At 45.4% G+C, this 19,413-nt stretch overlaps 1 long non-coding RNA gene across 1 annotated transcript in view; it reads left to right on the forward strand.

Moving 5' to 3' along the window:
* The window catches only part of LOC109291483, a 23,390-nt gene extending 15,460 nt beyond the window's left edge, over positions 1-7,930 (forward strand). Inside the window, exon 4 of the long non-coding RNA XR_002095858.1 lies at positions 7,918-7,930. This is a non-coding gene — a long non-coding RNA (uncharacterized LOC109291483). The remainder of the gene's footprint in view (positions 1-7,917) is intronic.
* The last annotated feature ends 11,483 nt before the right edge of the window (positions 7,931-19,413 follow it).

Below are 19,413 nucleotides of genomic sequence, written 5' to 3' on the forward strand. Positions count from 1 at the left end.
TACAAGCTCGGGTCAGGGAGGTGTACTCCTCCTTTGTCCCTGTCCCCTACTTCCACCACCAGTACACTTTTTTCTTTGCCCTCAGGCCAGCCTGGATATCCACACTCAGCCATGAAGGTTTCTTGGACCCTTTTCCTGCCTTCCTGCACAGTGGAATTGCATCCTGCTGTGCCCCAAAGATAGCCTCCTTGAGGAAGGACCACCTTTCCTGGACCCCCATACTAGCTACAACCTGGGCTCCAAGTGCCTCCCTGACTACTGTCCTGAGCACATCGAAGTTGGCTTTCCTAAAGTCAAGCATTTGCGCTGTGCTAGTACCCTCCCCACCTTACTCTGAATAGTAAACTGGATCATTTCATGATCACTGTCCCCTAGTAACTTGCACTACTGTGCGGTAGTGCCACTGCATGGGTTTCAGTGACACTTACTTAAGTGCATGGGCAGTAGCTTAATATTACTGTGCAGTAGTGTATTAGCGCAGTTTTTGCCCAGCACGCTACTGTGCAGTATTGTTAGGCTACGGTGTAGTTAGCATCTCATGTAGATGTGTCCAATGGAAGCTAACACTAAGCATTCTGATTTGAATCTGAAGTGGAGTGTGTGTAGAAATACAGTGTGATAGAGATTGAGAAGTGCTTTTTCCAGCCCACTGTCAGCCCAGGGATAAAATCATAGGATTTACTCAAGAGCTAGTTTGTAAAATCTTGCAAGTGACAAACACTAAAATTCAATTGTACCCAACCTGTGCGCTAGATCTCTCTCCCTTGTTAACCAGCTACCATGTTGTGCCTAGCACTTCATAGTTCACATAGGCATCTAGTGACTGAATAATATCCTAGAAATAAACAGGCCAGTACTTTCTTACTCACTTCCTTTCACTGTTTTCACCTTAGTCAGAGGAAGAGACTCTATTTTGCTTGATGTCTTTCATGTACCATGCTTTTTAATGAAAGAAACTTTATGTTCCACAGGACCTCTATGGTTGTAAATGTATGGTCATTGTAACACATCATCTATGTCTATGTAACAGTTAATAATTATAATTTAACTTTATGGACTCCAGTTATGCTCTAATCACTTGCTAATATACATCATATACATGTAGATATCTTACAGGAATAAGGTTCACTAGCATCTGAATGCTGTGGACTTTTGACCATGCAGTGAGTTGATTACTATGCTTTGAGAAACTGGGATTTTTGGGGTAGGGAGGGGGTCTGGACTTGAGATGCGAGGTAATAAAACAACCCATGTTCTGATGGGAGAACTTTAAACACCTGAGGAAGTCTTTGAGGCCCAGTAGGCCCATGTACCAGAGGATAATAAAAATATATAAAAAGACAAGCAGAACAAGAAGGCACAACTGGGCAGGAGGAGTGGAGGAATGGAGTGCCGGGAGTGCTGCGGGAGAGTTGTGTGCATCGGTTTGTTACTTTCTGCATGGATCTTTGCAGATGTTAAGCTTCCTCTGAGTGGAGTGCATGTGTTTAGAAATCCCTTTTATTTTGCATGTTTGTGTTGCTAGTTGCCACTGCCACACAGTCCTCAAAGAGGGAAGCAGTAACCAGAAGCTCAACAGTTTCAAAGAACCTTAAGTATAGACACTAGCTGCTATGGAAGATCGAGGAGTTGGCACCGATTCAGGACCTAGGCAATTAGACCATGGGGTCCCTACGGCTAAGAGAGGTGTCACAGATAGGGTCTGTACCTGGAGAGTGTGCTCATGGGTAATACCTACATTTTGCTACACCCAAGCAAGTCAAGGGTGCATGGATTCAAAGGTGTGAAGCCAGTGTGACTGTCTGGTGAGTGTCCCATTTGAGAAGCTCATCTAGGTTGCAACAACTGTGTTACATTAGGCCTGCCCACATCTATTTTAAAATATAATTTTTCTTTTTAAGCTTGTATAATTGATTATAGTGTGCCCTGCCCGGCACGTTCACAAGCATGGGAATATGTAAGCTCAGCTAACCAAATAAGTACAAGCTCTTTTCAATAAAAGCAGCCATCCATGTCCAGCTTGCCAGAGAAACAAAAAACCATTGTGTCCAGCAAGGCAGGAGATTAATCAAATAACCAAAACAAATGATGTAAAGGATAATGGTGCTGATTGCAGTACAAATCTCCCACTTGCTGTCTGCTGCATGGACTCTGCACCCTCTCCTGTCATGGTCTGAAGGACTGATTGCCTTTCTTATTATCTGAAATTGTTAAGTGCCATAGTCACAACAAGAGTCGTAGAGGAGCTGCAAAACTACCCAAATGCAGTATTCAACTTGAACCATCATTTCCTTGCTATGAAAGATGCACAGAATCACTCTCCCCAAGTTATTCCCCATCTTAAGCAGTATCTTGCATAATCTCTTGACAAGCAGCATAAGCTTTAGACTTGGCAGGACAGTAGTGAAGCTTCTGCTTAGTAAGACAGAAAAAAGTTTCATCCTAGTACAGCAGTTCTCAACCTTTTTAAACTTGAGGACCTCTGAAAATGCCAGCTCTTAGTTTTTACTCTTTTGACTACAGGAAAAGAATAGAGCAATTCTTCTGTTGCAAAGAACTCAGACCACAACAGGTCAGGATGTTCTTTGACACTAGGGATTCCTATTTGAAATCTCTGGGTTTATCCTGTGAATCATGTTTGTGCACATAACAGGGCTCATATTTCATGGCACACCATGGCACCCCAAGAGAAAGGATCTCAAGGTGCCCCAGGGTGCCTCAGCACCTTAGCTGAGAATCACTAGCCAGGTAAAACAACGTGTGGTAGCAGCTAAGCATTGTTCTTCATCTTCTGAACTCTTCAAGGTCTGATTCTGAACAAAAGTTATTATCAAGCAGCCCTGGAGTTCAGTGGCAATTATACACATATATTTTTGTGCCTGAATGTGCTGGATCTTGCTAGGCCCAGTTAATCAACCCGATTAATCTGTTCTGCACATGAGCTGACACGCATGGCACTGCATCATTTGTATTTATAGAAGCCACAACATGCACGTCAGTGCAGTGAAAATGGCGGCAGCGTGCTTTTGAACTGAAACACCTTCTATGTGTTTTAGTTCAAAAGGGGACTACCATCACCTTCTGTGCGCTGACGTGCATTTTGCAGCTTATAAAACTGCGAGCGACACAGCACCAGGCATTTTTCAAGGCACCCAGCGCTGTGGCGCTTTCATATGTAGAAATGCCCAAAGTGCCACAGGAAACAGGTGGGTTAGATCTTGGAAATGCAATTCCTGTGCAATGAAAATGGTGGAAGCAATTGGGGCTACCTCAAATAAAGATGTACAGGTGGTTTTTGATGGACATATGCGGTCATACTTGGCACAAGATAGGGATGATTAGCCCTAGTTATGGAGAGAGATCAGATACCTAGTACTAGTAGACTTACTCTTTTTTTTTCCTTTTCCTCTGGAGGAAAGACCCAGTTATCTGGGGTAACAAGACATGTGGTCTCCTGTCTAGGAGTCAGGGAAGGAGGGTTAATCACTACGAACTAGAATGCAATGGCATTGCCTTTAGCAGCTGTACATCTCAATATTTAACAAGTGTGAATTGCCTTTCTGTGCCTAAGCTTTTTAGGAGATTAAGTTATCAATGTGAATCTGAAACCTGCAGCCATAATGGTCCTGTGCTCCGTTCTGAAGCTGTTATACCACTGGACGCTTCAAAGAGGCAGTGAATGGATGAGTGGAGCTCTGCATGGACCACTTACAAGTGAATATCATTCCCCATTAAGAATTCTTATGCTGAATATGTGTTCTGGATACCAACTAGCCCTAGATGAGCAGAGGACCATAAAAGGACTGAAGAAAAGTTCTTTCAAAAGAGCATCAGTCCTCTTTTCTACACTGGAAGCTTGTTGCTAAGTAAAGGCACAAACTGAGTTCTGTGGCACCTTTTATAGATGTGAGAGGGAGACATTTCTCAGGTAGACTCTCTCTTGAATGTAGTCTAATGTGCCTGTAGGATGTGATGTTGTTAGAATTGGACATAGGCTGCTGCATTTCAATAATCTCCGGGGAAATGTTGTTTCTTGAGAGCTGTTCCCTAATATCACACAACTTTCAGACCTTTGGAAGAGCTGTTTGTGTTTTCCTTTGGACCAAGCTGCGGTCCAATGCCTGTGATCTCTAACGAACCACAGTGTCTCCAGAGGGGCTGTGGGACTTTGAGAAGTGGTTGATCAGTTGAGACCACATCGAAGGCTTAAGTAGTTTGCTCCCATTATGTGTTGGAGCATTGCACCACAATGCATAAGATCCATAAGGACAAAGAGCTTGTGGGGATAAAATGGAAGGAGAAACTGGATTGGACTGAGCAGAGGAACTTCACTGAGCTATTCTGTGAAGCATGTTAATGTCTGTACAAAGTTATCTGTATATCATTAAAATGTGCCCAACTTGGATCTGGGTTCACTTGGTTGCCCTCCTCTATGCTTCATCCTGTTCTGTAATAATGTGTTAGCTGCTGAACTTCTGGTGGTTTATGTGAAATACCATAACATTGCACTGTATCAGAAGTCTATATTATGTTTGCTAATGTAACCGTTCTATAAACAGTTTTGTATGTTAGGCAAAATTAGGTCCAAGTATGAATTCCATTCCATTATCCCTTGGTTGCGAATTATGCTGAATCAAGGAAATGCAGATAGATAAAAATTCTGTAACATTGTACAAAACTGGCTAGATCATCATGCTCACTGGGTACGTTTACACATGCATTTGATCCAGGAGCAGTTTATTGACGAGTAAACTACTCAGGAGCAAATGCTTCTGGACAGGCGTCTACGTGCGCAAAGAAGTGGGAGCAGATATGCTATTAATGACAGGAAACAGCTCCCTGCAATGGGCCCCTGCTGTTACCAAAGGGAGCTTCAGGCTCCCCCTGGGTACTAGCCCAGGGGCTGGCAAGGAGCACTGGGCCAGGAGTCCAGCTGTCTCCTGGCCAGGGCTGGTACATTGCTCCTTGCCCCCGAAGCAGGGATAATGTCCCCCTGCCCCAGCAGCAGGGAACTCCTAGCCCCAGTTCCCTGATTGGAGCAGGGGACTTGAAAAGAGCTGCAGCAGAGGGGCAGGTCCCAGCCCCCTCCCCCTCTGCCAGTCGGCAGCTAGTAGTGAGCCCCCAGATGAGCAGGAAATCCTGGCAATTCTGGGTGGGGAATCCTAGAAATCCCTGCCCAGCTGGGGGCTCACTACTAGCTGCCCCACTTTGAGTTTAGGGCCCTACACTTTAAAAAAAGATGCCGACAGATTGGAAAGAGTCCAGCAGAGATTGACAACCATGGAAAGCATGACTTCTGAGGCAAGGCTAAAAGAGCTAGGGTTATTTAGTCAGAAGAAGAAAAGACTCACAGGGGTTTGAAAGCAGTCTGCAAATGCCTGAAGACCAATTACAGAAAGAATGGAGATGGGCTTGTCTCTGTGGCTGTAGGGAACAGGACTAGGGGCAGTGACCTCAAGCTGCAGCAGTAGAAACAAGTTGGAGATTAGGAGGAACTTTCTGTCTATGAGGGTGTTCAAGCATTAGAAGAGGATACCTATGACAGTAGAATCACCACCTTTGGAAATTTTCAAGAGCAAGGTAGACAGTCATTTGGCAGAAATGGTTGAGCAGAGATGGATCCTGTCTTGAGTAGAGGGCTGGACTAAGTAAGTTAGTCCCTTCCAGCCCTACTTTCCCATGATTCAACGTATGAACCACCAGTGGTGGTTAAAACTGGATTAAATGAATCCAGAAGGTTATTAGTTTTCCATTCCAATATAGATTAGTTATGTATTTCTTTCCCACCAGCTAGAGACTTTATATGGCTGAGTTTGCTAAGGCAAAATTTGGTCAGTAAGTTCTGAGGCAGTTCTTCTTGTTTAAGGGTTGGAAAAATGAACCTTCAAAATGAGAATTAAACACATCCAAACAGTAGCATTAACTCTTATCCAAAATCCTGCTGCATACAAGGCGTCTTCTAGTGGGTGCTGGAGCCAGCATTCCCTCTAAGCTGTGTTGCATGTGTGGCCATGCAGGTGCATACCCACACAGCTTAGAGGGAACGCTAGATGGAGCACTTAGGGAAGGGTGCATCCTGTAACTGCATTGCATGTACACTGATAATAAAAAAAAGGTTTTATTTAATGCTAAATTTATTGGCAGCACAGCAAGCCTGGTACTCTGCCTATAATTGCAGGCTATTATACCTCTGACAGTGACTGCTTTGTCTGGGAGTGGAAGCAAGACCTCTCTTCTGTCACTTACATGGGTAGATCCAGTGATGTAGAGAAGCTGTTAGGAAAACTCCTTGATGCCACTAAATGCAGCGTTAAAACAACAACCTGTAATTTCAAGTCCTGACAGCCCTGCCGTGGTGTGTGATGCCTTATTCTAGACTTCATTCTTGCCAAAGTGCTACTGTTTTCTGACACCAGTAATGACTTGAGAGACATGAGAGAAGTGTGAGGAGGAATAGCAGTCATACAGCTCATTGGCTACACCCTATTGGCCCCACCCCAATACCCACCCCCTCCTGAGTGCTGAGTGCCCTCAACTCCTATGGACTTCACAGGAGTCAGAGGCTCTCAGCACTTTGCTGGGAAGGTCCCATCTTGCAGAGTTGGGCATTTTGGGAGGAGAATCTGCTGGCAGCAATGAAATGTTACTTGGCTCTATGAATGCACCCATTACTAAATCACCTCTCTGTTAGATCTCTAGGTAGCCTGCAGGGGGTGGAGGGTAGTAGCTGCAACAGTGAGAAAAATGATCATGTAACTTGCCACATGTTTTATTATTTATGATGTACTAAGTGCTGGGTACAAACCAGGTGAGAGACAGACCCTGACAATGATCTAAATAAAGGGCACGAGAGGAAACAGCTGGAGTGACTTGGCAAAGCCAAGACTAGAATCTTATTGATCCTATAATAGCTAGACAACTCTTGCTTATCAGGCTGATGAAGTCTGCTTCTTTGTTAACTAGTACTCCCATGTGTCAAGTATATCCATAGAATATTTCTTGTCTTGTCATAGAATCATAGAAAATTAGGGTTGGTAGGGACCTCAGGAGGTTCTCTAGCCCAACCCCTTGCTCAGAGCAGGACCGTCCCCAACTAGTTCATCCCAGCCAAAGCTTTGTCCAGCCAGGTCTTAAAAACCTCCAAGGATCGAGATTCCACAGCCTCTCTGGGGTACCTGTTTCAGTGGTTTACCACCCTCCTAGTGCGAAAGTTTTTCCTAATATCTAACTATGGCAGAGCACTTTCAGTGCCTGCCACTTTAAGGGCTGAGAGCAGGCAGCCAGTAGGTGCAGGCCAGCCCTGATGAGGTAGCCTTTTTAGATCCAGGATTCCAGGGCTGAGGCAGATGTTTGCTATAAGCAGCTGAAGGGGCAACAACACCCAGCTGAGCTGCTGCTCATGGAACACCTTGGAGGTAAGAGAGGAACTAGGGGGATGGCAGGAGGTTCTTAGGGGTCCAATGGAGTCCCAAGCCCCAAGGAAAAGGCAGTGGGCCTAGATAGAGCAAGGCCCAGACTAAAAAGGGGGATTAGAGTTGTGGGCCTGAACAGGGGCTAGGCAAGCCCCTGATTAGAGCTGGCAGGGGTGAGGCCAAGGGCTCAGGTGAGCCCTGTTGAAAGAAGAGGTGCTCTGGTAAGATCTTTGGGGCTCTAAGCAAGCCTAATGGGAGATGGCTGTATGGTGGGGCCCAGAAGAAGACCCCAGTTCTCCATGGAGGGCAGCAGCTGCTAGGTTAACTGTCTGATCCCTTGACTGGTCAATGTAGGGGGCCAGGGCTGAAAGGCCGAAGTGCAATTGAGCTCACCATGAGGGGCAGGCCAGGGCTGTGGAGAGCCATCTGGCACCCTGACAGGCCTGGAGGTGGGGTCAGAGCCTCCAAAAGGCCAAAGGTCCTCTCGAGGGGGAGGACATCACAGCCAAAAGAGGGTAGGGGTTAGTCAGCATGCATGCTTCTATGAAGGTGGTAGTCATCAGAAGGAGGGCCTAGCAGGGTGAGCCACCCAGGAACAACACATACCCCAGCAGGGACAAGACCAGGGCAGGTAGGCCTGCTTGGTACTGGGTAAGACTGAAAACTGCACCCTGCTGGGGAAGGATAGTTTGGTAGGGCTCTCCATGGTGGGACAGTACCCTAGAAATGCCAGGCCAGTTACCTCCCTAGTGAAAGGCGGGTACGGGCACCTAATAACCCCAGCCCCTGCCATTAGCTGGGTCATTAAGACAGGAGGGTAGTGGGGCCAGGCATGCCTATGAGGAGGCATCTGAGCCCAAGGGGTGCAAAACCCCAGTGGCCCCAGTGTGGGGAACTGTAGTATTGTTGACCCCAGGAAGAGGGCGGTTAGGCCCTGGTAAATCCTCGGACTCCTGAGGCCGCAAGTGGGCCTGAGGTCAAGTGAGGCACCTCAGTGGGAGTCCTGGGTGGAGAGTAATTGGCCCTAATGAGGGAACAAGAGTGATAAGTTACCCAGAGAGGGCCTTGGGTCAGGGCTTCACCCAGGGTGAGGTGAATTGGCTGCTCACCATTTAGATGAAGGTCATGAGAGGGCCCACGAGGCTGAGCCAAAGAGTGTGAGTAGGCAAGCCTGAGGGCCTATGCGGTCATTCAAGGGAGCAGGGGAGGTTGGATGTGACTCAGTGAGGGTCAGCAGGTAAGAAGTCCAGTAAGAGTGGAAGGAGTGCAAGAGGCCCGGTGAGAGCAGGTGGGGTGAATGAGGCCTGATGGGGCAAAGTGAAAGTCCGAATGCATGAGGCCTAGCAGGGGGCTGAGTTTGGCCTGGCCAGAATCCGTAGGAAAGAGCAACTCAAGGATGCCATCTGTGAGGCATGGGACACAGTAAGGGAAGGTTGGAGTCACGTGTAATGCCCATGTCATCTGGGCACAAAAATGGGCAGCCTCCCGCTTATTGTAACACCATTCTACATTACAGCAAAATCATGGTAGGTGAGACCAGGCATACTGCCCTAGACAGGGAGGCGGACCAGTACTGTGACCGGGCCCAGGGGGTTGCCCCCTGTCACACTAACCTAAACTTTCCTTTTTGCAACATGAGACCATTGTTCCCGGTTCTGTCATCTGCCACCACTGAGAACAGTTCTGCTCTATCCTCTTTTGAACCCCACTTCAGGTAGTTAAAGGCTGCTATTAAATCCCCTCTCAATCTTCTGTTCTCCAGACTAAATAAACCCAGATCCTCAGCTTCTCCTCAATAATCAAGGCCCCCAGCCCCCTAACGATTTTTGTCCAATTTGTTCACCTCCTTTCTGGAGTGACGGGGCCCAAAACTGGACACAGTACTCCAGATATGGTCTCACCAGTGCCGAATAGAGGGGAAGAATCACTTCCTTCAATCTGCTGTCAGTGATTCTACTAATGCAGCCAGTATGTCGTTAGCCTTCTTCATAACCTTCATAGCCTTCTTCATAGAGGAAATGAGGTTGATGTCATATACTTGGACTTCAAAAATGCCTTTGACCTGGTCTCCTATGATGTCCTCATGATAAAATTAAGCATCCCCCACACACTTGGAGGCAAACCCGGAAGTGAACCGGAAGTATTTCTGGGTCGGCCACCAAGTGCTTCCAGTCCACTTCCAGGTCCTCCACGGAGCATGCAGGAGACCCCTTTGCATCCCGCTGGCTCAGTGATTGGCCACGGGCAAACCCCAGGTGCTCCCCCAGACCCAGGAGGCACCTAGTTGCTGAGCAAGGAGGGGGGTCCCCCGTGCACTCCATGGCAGACCCAGAAGTGGACCAGAAATACTTCTGGTCTGCTTCTGGGTTTGCCACTGAGCACACAGGGGACACCTCATGCTCCCATGAGATGCTCCATCTGCACTATCTCAGCCATCATGAGCCACGCCTGGTACCTCAAGGGACATAGAGAAAACATATAAAGTTGTGTTTATGGCTGAATTGTCGAATCTCTCTGAATTGATTCAGAGGCTTCTGATTCAATTCAGAGAGATTAAAGGGTCTCCCAATTCGATTCAGATTTGGAGATTTGGCCACCATGTTGGGCAGAATCTCCTCCGAATTGAATAGGCGACTGAAGCTTTGCACAGCCCTACTATTCACCAAGGTCCCCCGGGGGAGGACAAGAAATAATGGGCACAAGCTAATTGAAGATTGCTTCAGGCTAGACATAAGGAAAAACTTCTTTACAAACCAAGTGCTAAAGGTTTGGAACAGGCTCCCCCAGACAGTTATTACTGTACCCTGGCAATCTTCAAAAAACATCCCGATGCCCATCTAGCTGGGATCATTTGATTCCAGTAGTCTTTCCTGCCCATGTGCAGGGGGGCCAGACTCAGTTAAGGTCTCTTCCAGCACCTAACCACTATGAAACTATAACAAAGACACACTGCTGGCTTATATTCATTTTATTGTCCACTGTAACCCCCAGGTCCTTTTCTTTAGAGATGCTGCTTATGCAGCAGCTTATGCTTATCCGTAAACTTTTATTAAAACTTTGGTCACATCTCTGGGGGCTAAATCATGTCCCATGCAATGGGTGACTAGCAATGTCACAATGCAAGTAATTCTAATAATAATTAAAAATGTTGTGTTCCAGTAGCATGGGGAAGAAAGTTTGCTGTTGTCATTTCTCATTTTTTCTGCAAATTTCTGTATAGATTTATTTAGAAAGCCAGTTGTAATCATAGTGCCACTCCTTTCTGCTGATATTTCTTGTGAAGATGCTGGATCTCCATAAGTGGCTTCTTTTATTATGAGCATTGTTTTGCCCATCTGCCTTTCTTGTTTTCTGGAATTACATTTTCTGCCTATGATTTCCCCTCTTGAGCTTAGCACAAAGCCTGTTGGTCTTGCCTATAAGTTTTGCTTTTTTTCCTTTAACACCAGCTCCAACTTCGCTCTTATTTGTGTAATTCAGTCGTATTTGTATTTCCTGCCGAACACTCTTCCCTCCTCTGTAATTTGTAGTTTACAGTATTCATTGAGGGTTTCTTCCTTCCCTTTTTTGAGGAAAAAGTCAGCTTTGTGCTATCATCCATGCAGTCTGATCTATTCTAGATTCTGCTATTCTTTTTTCCCCCTGTTCTCAGTACTTTATTACCTAAGGGTTGCCTTTCTTCTTAGCATAACACCTTCTTTGCCTGCAACTTTTTTCATTGCTTTTTTGCCTTTGTCATTTAATATTGTGAGGTGTTTCTCTGAATTTCTATTTTTTCAGTAGCATATTTTTTACTTGTCTGTACATTTGTTTCCCCACCCTCCCCCAAACAATCTTTGTTTTCTTCTGTCTATTTGTCACATATAGTGTTCTTGCTCGGTTGTTGTGACAGTTCTCAAGGCAGACTCTTGTGATGAGGAATTCATTGCAGTATACCCTCTCCTCTGCCACAGATATGAGGGCTCCCCAAAGTCAGCAGATGTGCCAGTGCTATTCAAAGCAATGGGAGCAGGAGCAGGCTCCTTGTGGGTGCTGACAGAAGTGGCATTTGTCATGCACTTGGCCCCTTGAAAGTGCTGTGCTGCCATACCCCGATAGAAGTGCACAGCTGCAGTGTTTTAAAAGTGTCTGTTCATGCAATAAACTAACACTCATTACATGAGGGTTCAGATGAAGGCATTCCAAAGTGGAGCACCTTCATTAACTTCTGTCTGTCCCTGCTCCTCTCCAACTCAGGCTGGGGAAACCCTGACCCACAGCTCCTTCAACCTCCCATCCTGCAGGCAGCACTAGAGCTGGGGTCTAGGGAGAGAGACAGGCAGCTCCTCCTAGATCAGCTCCAAAGTGGAGCTCAATCTTCACCCCCCGCCCTCCCCAACCCAACAGTGAACATCTGTTGGGTTGGGAGAGTCACTGTAACTCACGGTGATTTCTGCAAAGCATCATGAGTTAGAGCAGGGAGCTGCACATCTGTTAATGCCCTGTGTTTTGCCACTTCACTTCATTCAAACTTGCTGTTATCAAACGCTTACTGGTAACCAGCCAAAGTCTTTTGCTGACTCAGTAAGCAAAGCCCAAGTATAAAAGGATTCACTTTGCTTTCATGCCGTGTAGTAAAAAGAGAGCAGAATTACTTCTATCTTGATGAAGTCAATGACATTACACTGATCTGAACCAGCTGGCGTAGGAGGTGAAATTCTCACCCCACCCCACCTCCAGCTTTAGGACAGGGGTGCTCAACCATGTTATCTGGCCTGCTGGACTTCCTCTCCACAGGTCTGAACATTTGGCAGTGGGGGAGTAGTGGCAGGTGGGGCAGAAATCATCCATGCTTCTGATATATCACAGTTAGCAGCTCCCACCATAACCTCCATTCCATCTTTCTGTGCTTTCAGCCCCCAGACCTAAGCACTGACTTAGTTACAATTTAAAAGTGAGTGGGACTCAGGTTGAAACAATAACATCTCCGTAGCCCAAATCTATGTGGTTGACCATGGAAAATTGTGAGTGCTATGCTTGGCAGAACAGATGTGGCAACTCCATTTTTCACTATTTACATTATTTTCCATGTGGGCAGGACCTCTAGTGGAGCATCTAATCTAGCTGTCTCATTGCTTGCATTTAGTTTGGCTAATCCCTAAACAAGCAAATAACATTTATAAACTCTGACTGTCCCTGAGCCATCATAGCAACTTGAATTTTTTCCTCTGGTTTGAAGTGTGTTGCTAACTTAAAGTTGGAGCAAATCATTTCAGAAATGTTGCATCCGAATGCAAAATGTTAGCACTTTAAAGCAATATATATCTATGAACACACAACATATTTATGTTGGGGTAACTGATCTTCACACCTGTATAAACAAGAAGCAAAACAAGAAGCAAACTCATAGTAATCCCCTATCTCAGGGTAATTTAATCCAGTCTGAAGTAGAATTGCCCTGAAAAAAGAAGGGTAAAGCTATAGAAGAATAGGTTACACTAGTATAGATGATCTCTGTCCATGGTTTATCTTGGGGTAGCTGCTTGCTCAGTAGAGGCTACTACTGATACCCTTACCACATCATGGCAAGAGATAGTAATAAACTGTTTTCTGTCTAGTCCGGATTCTAGGACTGTGGAGTTCATGCAGGCTGTCACAGGGAGGGTGTGGGGTACTCATGAAGGCAGTTCTGCTACCAGTGTGAATGTGTACTGCTTCCCTCCCCCAGGTGCCTCTCCAGACTGCTCCACACTGCCCCGGCGATGCAACCCCTGCACGTGCTGCTGCTCGCAGCACAGACCATGCAGCCTCTCCGTGCAGCATTTATTGTATTGTGTGATTACTGTTTGAATTTGTCCTGGTTTGGAGGGGCAGTAGCGAGAGGCTGGCACGTATCCCTGTTAATGACATGTAATAATAGATTTGCTTTATGCAAGGTTTTTTTTGCAACACAACCCTCGAATAAAGAGAGACCCAAGTGTATCATACCTGGAAAAGGTCCAACCATCTATAAAGTTATAGCCTGAAAATGTGTTGTAAATTTATATCTGGTTTCTGGACCGCTCCAGGCAAGTGGCTGGGAGATTGCAGCTGCTGCAGTCTCCCAGCCATTGTTATCTCCAAGCTGTGGGGTGCTCCACACACTCCTGTGGCTGCAGAGGAGTGGCTGAAGGGGGCCCAGTGGCCCTCCCCTCCACTACCACCCATGTAGCAGCACCCTACAGCTGCAAGGGCTGAGAGTCCCATAGCTGACAGGGCTCTCAGTCCCAGCTGTGCCCCATGTACAGCCATGACCCAGTATCCTGGCACCCAAGGGGGTTCTTGGTTCCAGCTGCACGTGGGGTGCATCCAGGACTGAGAAACCCATCAGGCGTGGGACTCTCAGTCCTAGCTGCGCATGTTACCTGTGGTTGGAAGCCCCATCAGCAAAGGGGGCTTGGCTCCCAGTCATGGGTGCCTGCTTCTTGCTGATGCAGGGGTAGCCCTCTACATTGGAAATAAGGTGTGAATGGATCTAATGCATGATCCCGCAGTCATGCCTCCTGCCATGCATGTGTGGCATAGTAGGAGGTGCGATTGGTTGGATCACCCATTAGATCCAGTTGCGCCTATACCTGCGCGTGTAGAGGGGTCCTACATGACTATATATATCTCAGGGGGATGGAAAACAAAATGGCTGTGTATATGTGCTGATATTTTTTATAACAAATAAAAACAAATTATATCAGTGTACTGTGCCAGTGTAAATACATCATGGTTCCAGGTCCTACATTTAGCTGTTGCTTCTGTTTGTACAGCACCTTGCACAGTGAGGTCCTGGTCTGTGCCTAGAACTCCCAGGCACTGTTACAGTACAAATAATTAACAGTAATCTTCCCAAAGGGAGGCCTGATTCTGGCATCATTATTCACACTGAGAAGCAGCCTGCTGTTAGAATCAATGGGCCTACTCATGGAGCGATATGCTGCTCAGCAGGAATAGGGCAAGCAGAATTAAACAAAGGATCCTTCCCAGATGAGAATACATGACTCAGGTGAGCAACAATCACACTCACATTTGGTTTGGGTAGCTGCTGTCTACTGATCACAGACTGTAAGCCCACACGTAGCCTGACATGAGACAGTGAACTGCAAGCCAAAGAAGAAAAGCTTTGCAACAGGGAAGGTTTTGCCCTTTCTCCTGCTGAGAGCAGTGTGTGATGTGAATTAGAGAGTGTATTGGCTCTTCCTAAGGTAAGTGAAATGGGTTTTTTGATAGTAAAGCTTCTGATAGATGAGGGCATTTGAAGCCAGAAGCTTCATTTATGCTCCCATTAAAACTTTCAAATGACCTAGTGACTCCTGAATTACTGCTACAAAGCAACAAAATTTATATTTGGTCTTTTGCAGGGGAGGGGGGGAAGAAGATTTGTTTCCTTTCAGCCGGTAAAAGCTCATCAGCCTATAAAACATTTCTACACCTATAGTATCTGTAATAATGGCATATTATCTTTTAATCTCTCTGCTTGGGAAACTGTTCGGGAAGTGTTGTCAGACAGAAAAACCAAGGCATGTCCTGTAATGAAAGCGTGGGCGTGAGGGGCACAGTGGGTGCTCACTGCATCATTAAATAACAGTAACATGTTTTGATTCAGGACTGTAAAGATGCTGGGTCACATCCTCTTGGGCATCCATGTAGTTCTTAGAGTGGGCTGATCAAATGCCAGTTCTTGTCATCTGTTAATATATTCATCTACTTGCAGCCTTGCCCTTAACATCAAGGTGTGGGTGAACTCAGCACCTACGCAGCATACTCGGTGAGCACTGCTGCAGGGTGACACACCCCTCTATTTACTCTAGGTAGAAGCACCGTGCAACAGAAGATGTTCTCCCCACCTCTAGCACTTCTAACGTTACCTGCAGTACAAACAAGCCCTGTAAAATTATGGATTCTCACGCCTGACCTTTACGTGCTCATCAGAGATCTGCTGAATAACGTAATTGGTTCATTATTATTCTTTTAAAAGAGATTGGTGATATCACAGCCAACTTGTTGTCCAGCTCCATTCCTCCCATGGGTCATAATATTTAGTTTAGCTTGTTTGCAACATTTCCCAGCCCCCACCCCCATTATGTGACCAGCTAACAATGAGCTTGATTTGGTTCTGAGATGAGGTATGTTTGAATTACTAATGACTTTGAATTACTAATATTGCTGCGAGGGTGGAGGGCAGGCAGTACTTTGCAAGATCAGGTCTGCAAACTGACAGAATAATTCAGTAGGGAAAACAGTCCCGTTTGGGGCGGTCTTTCCTCCAGTATTGATGTTGTTGCCAAAAGAAAGTAAGACATGGGCAGGGAAGGGAATTGGGAAGACTCCATGGCTTCGGGTTCTACTTAGCCTTTGCTGCTACCCAGAGCCAAACACCCTGCCTTTGTCCCACAAAGACATGAATTGGGTATTGATATTTGTATTATCTTCCGATAATGCTCAAGTGCTGATGTAGGAACGTGCCTGATGGGTATTGAAGATAGCACATGTCTCCACATGCATTTGCGCACACAGAGCCAATTGTGCTCCTCAGACTACAGCATGGTCCAAATGGACAGCCGGCCGGTGTGCATGGTGGCTAGTAAGACAGTACAGAGTGTGACTTTTTCCTGTTAAACAGAAGTACAGTACTCAGTGCTGCTCCTTTTGGTAACAGTGCCATCTGCAGCTCTCCACCATACAAACCAGCTAAAGAGGCAGGTCCCAATTCTGGCGTCGCCTGCCCCACATTTCCACAGAGTCATTCTGTCGGTTTTGGTGGTGGCATCCCTCTTCATTTATACAAGCAGGAAGTAAAAATTGGACCCAAAATATGAAGTGTCCAAAGCAGCTTCCCCATTCATCACGTCTGGGCATCTCCACAGTCCAATTAAGGACGTTCTCTGTTAATCAAAGAAGATAGACTGTGTCTTTTAATGATCTAGCTCTGCACAGTCGAGATAGCAAATACTTTTAATTGCCATCACTCCCACTTTAACTGTTTCTCTAGATGCTTCTCAGGGAGGGTGACAATTTAGAGTCAGAAGACTGATTGTCTCTGCATTATCAAAGCAGCTGGCATGCTGGAGTCACTGCTTATTATACCTACAACTGTGTCATGGGTGCCTCGTGCCTTTCCCTGTGTTGCAGTGTCCCCTTGCCTCTCATTGTAAGATCTCAGGTGAGCCTTTGTGCTATGTGTTTATACAGCACCTAGTGCACCAGGGTCCTGGTTCCTCACCATGGCTTCTAGGTACTATCACAAAATGAATAATAAGCAATAACAAACCAAATATTAGCAGCATTGGCTTGTTTAAGAATAGAGAAGAGGAAAACAGCACTGCCGTTTGTATGCTGATGAAGGAATCCCAGCCGTCTGAGCAAAGAATCACATACGAGTCTTTTTTGCCACCACCACTTTATATTATGCAGGCTGAACCTTATACACCCATTCGAATGGAAACAGACATTGTTTTAAACCACTGTTACTTAGCAGTACACAATTATTGTAAGACCTTAATAAGTGCACTCAGCCTCAGAAACCTTTATCTCATGGACTGCTCACTTGGCTAAAGATTTTGCCTAGCATTTTTTCAGCAAGGGATTGCTCTGATGATATACATAACACTTGAACAATCCCCATCTAAAAGCTACATGGTTAAGACACCATTTTACTTCCAGTGGCAGTGGTGGACCAGTGATAGATTGTCCATGCAATGCATGAGCAAAAAGAGGTAGATTAAACCTCAGGGAGCGGATGAATGATAATTTAGTCTGTTTACCAGTGGCAATATATTATCAGCAATTTTTGATAAATTCATTTTACTCACATCTGCTTTTCCATAAGAATGAAGATATTTGGCTTGATTGAAATTTCACGGTCTGAAGGAGGCTATAATGCCAATCACGCCAATAATGTATGAATATAAATAGTCCACACTACTAGAGCAGTAGAAAAATATTATCTGAAAAATGGAAACTGGGAAGGAAGAGGAGAAAGGAGACTTTCTAAATGGAAATATGGTGCTTTCCTAAGTTTTAAGCTAATACCTTCCCTTCTTCTCTAGTGCTGGCTGTGTTTGGGCTTTTCTGTCTCCATCAGTCTCCACCTGAATAGAATGGAAATAGTATGTGCATGTTCCCCTTTAAAGTGCCATATGCATGAGTCATGTTATGTAAAAGTCTCCTTCAGAAAGCTGTAAGAGTTTAGAGACCAGCTTCATTATGGCCAGAACATCTTCCCACAGCTGTTAAAAAGACCATATGACCTGGACTTTGTAGTTGTGTCTCTGCACTCCCCAGAAAATATACAGTCTAGAGTGTGCAGTTGGTATGACTCCATGTGCTGGGGCTTTGCAGAGTTGTGCCACTGTAGGAAAAGCTTGAGGGCTGCAAGGGCTGTTTCACGTTCATGACCAGTGTGGACTCTGCTTGCTGTAGAGATAATGCAGTTTGTTCCCTCTGGTGCATTTGTGCTGCGCTATGGGATGAGGTAGATGGAAAGGAAGGGACATGACCCTTTCCCCCAAGGTTCGTCCTGGTGTATCCATTCTCTGAAAGGGTTATGGGTTCCAGTCTGTATGTAAAGGGATTACCATTGTTCTTTGGCCTTATGTGGGGTACCTGGTGAGACCCAAGCACCTCCCTGTGGAAATACATGCTGAGGCTCCCAGTGCTCTGGGGAGGGAGGAGGATGCTCTCCAATGGCTTGTGCAAGACCAAGATGAACTCTATGCACCACCACTTCTGCTTGCAACCTCAGCAATCTCATTCATGAAGCTCTATGATTATAACAAGATGGGTTTTTTTGTTCAGCTGTCTCAAGCAAGCCAATTTCCACTTGGGAGCCTGGAGCTGTCCAAGACTGTCATTAAGGAACAGATCCTAGTCCACCTGGTAGATGTATATGTGGGTTTGGATATCTGAATGTGAGTTTATTTCACCCTGCTGAAGTCCCTAAAATACTGCAAATGCAAAAGGTGTAAGAAAGTACACTAATAATATAATACCAAGGAGCCATGTTGCCAATATTTATTAAAACAGAGGTACACGTGATATACAAAGAACGAGCCATTCTTAAGGCAAAGATGATGACATGTTACCAAGGTAGATGGATGAACACCTTTTCAGGAACTCAAGCCAATGGAACAGGATCACAGCAAGACCCCTAAATCCATGTAAGAAATGAAATCAGATCCGGCCCTAAGGTTGTCAGAATGTCTCATCGTTGGGGGGAGAGGGGGGGCGGGGTATAATAATGTTCGCTTCCAGCCAGGTTCCATAAGCTTCCTGATTCTTCTCTATTGGCTGAAGGAGAGAGTGTGCAAGTGATTAAGAAGATAGCTTCATTCACAAACTTGCTTTGTAGGCTCTCATATTTACCATGGGAGCGAGTTGTGTATGCTCTATGCGCCTCTGTTTTCATAAATATTGGCAACATGGCTCCTTGTTGTTACGTTATTTGTGTGACTTTCTCCTCCACCCGCTCTATGTCCTACTTGTGATGGTCTCTATTCTCCTGGAGGACACGCACCACAGTGGTCCAAGAATTAGGGATGTTTGTTTAGCCAGTGGACGGCCAGTTGTGCTCAAGGGAATAGCAGGAAGGGCAAAAGTAATGTCCTTGAATCCTCCATACAAATAATTTAGATTCAATCTGTTTAAAGGGGTTAGATAGCACTACATTATTCAAATCCCATTAGACTGTAACATCAAGGGTGAGATGGTATTTAGATAGATCCTGGAAACTGAAATCTCCATTTTCTTTTCTTAATGCAGTTAACTCAACACATTTTCCTTACCATATATGGAACAGTGTCTCTAAAATGAAAAAAATGAATGTATTTAAATGTTAAAGGTATTAATTTTTAAAGGCATTTTTAACTACTTTTTTCTGTTAACCTCAACTTCTTTTAATGTGTCTGGTAACGCTACTGTAAAAATGTGGATAAACTAAAATAGAGCTGTATTGTGATTTACATATTGCAATATTAAAATAAAGTATGATATGTTT

Source organism: Gavialis gangeticus, unplaced genomic scaffold (genome assembly GCF_001723915.1).
Source record: "Gavialis gangeticus isolate Ggan-Ray unplaced genomic scaffold, GavGan_comp1, whole genome shotgun sequence".
Classification (NCBI taxonomy): domain Eukaryota; kingdom Metazoa; phylum Chordata; order Crocodylia; family Gavialidae; genus Gavialis; species Gavialis gangeticus.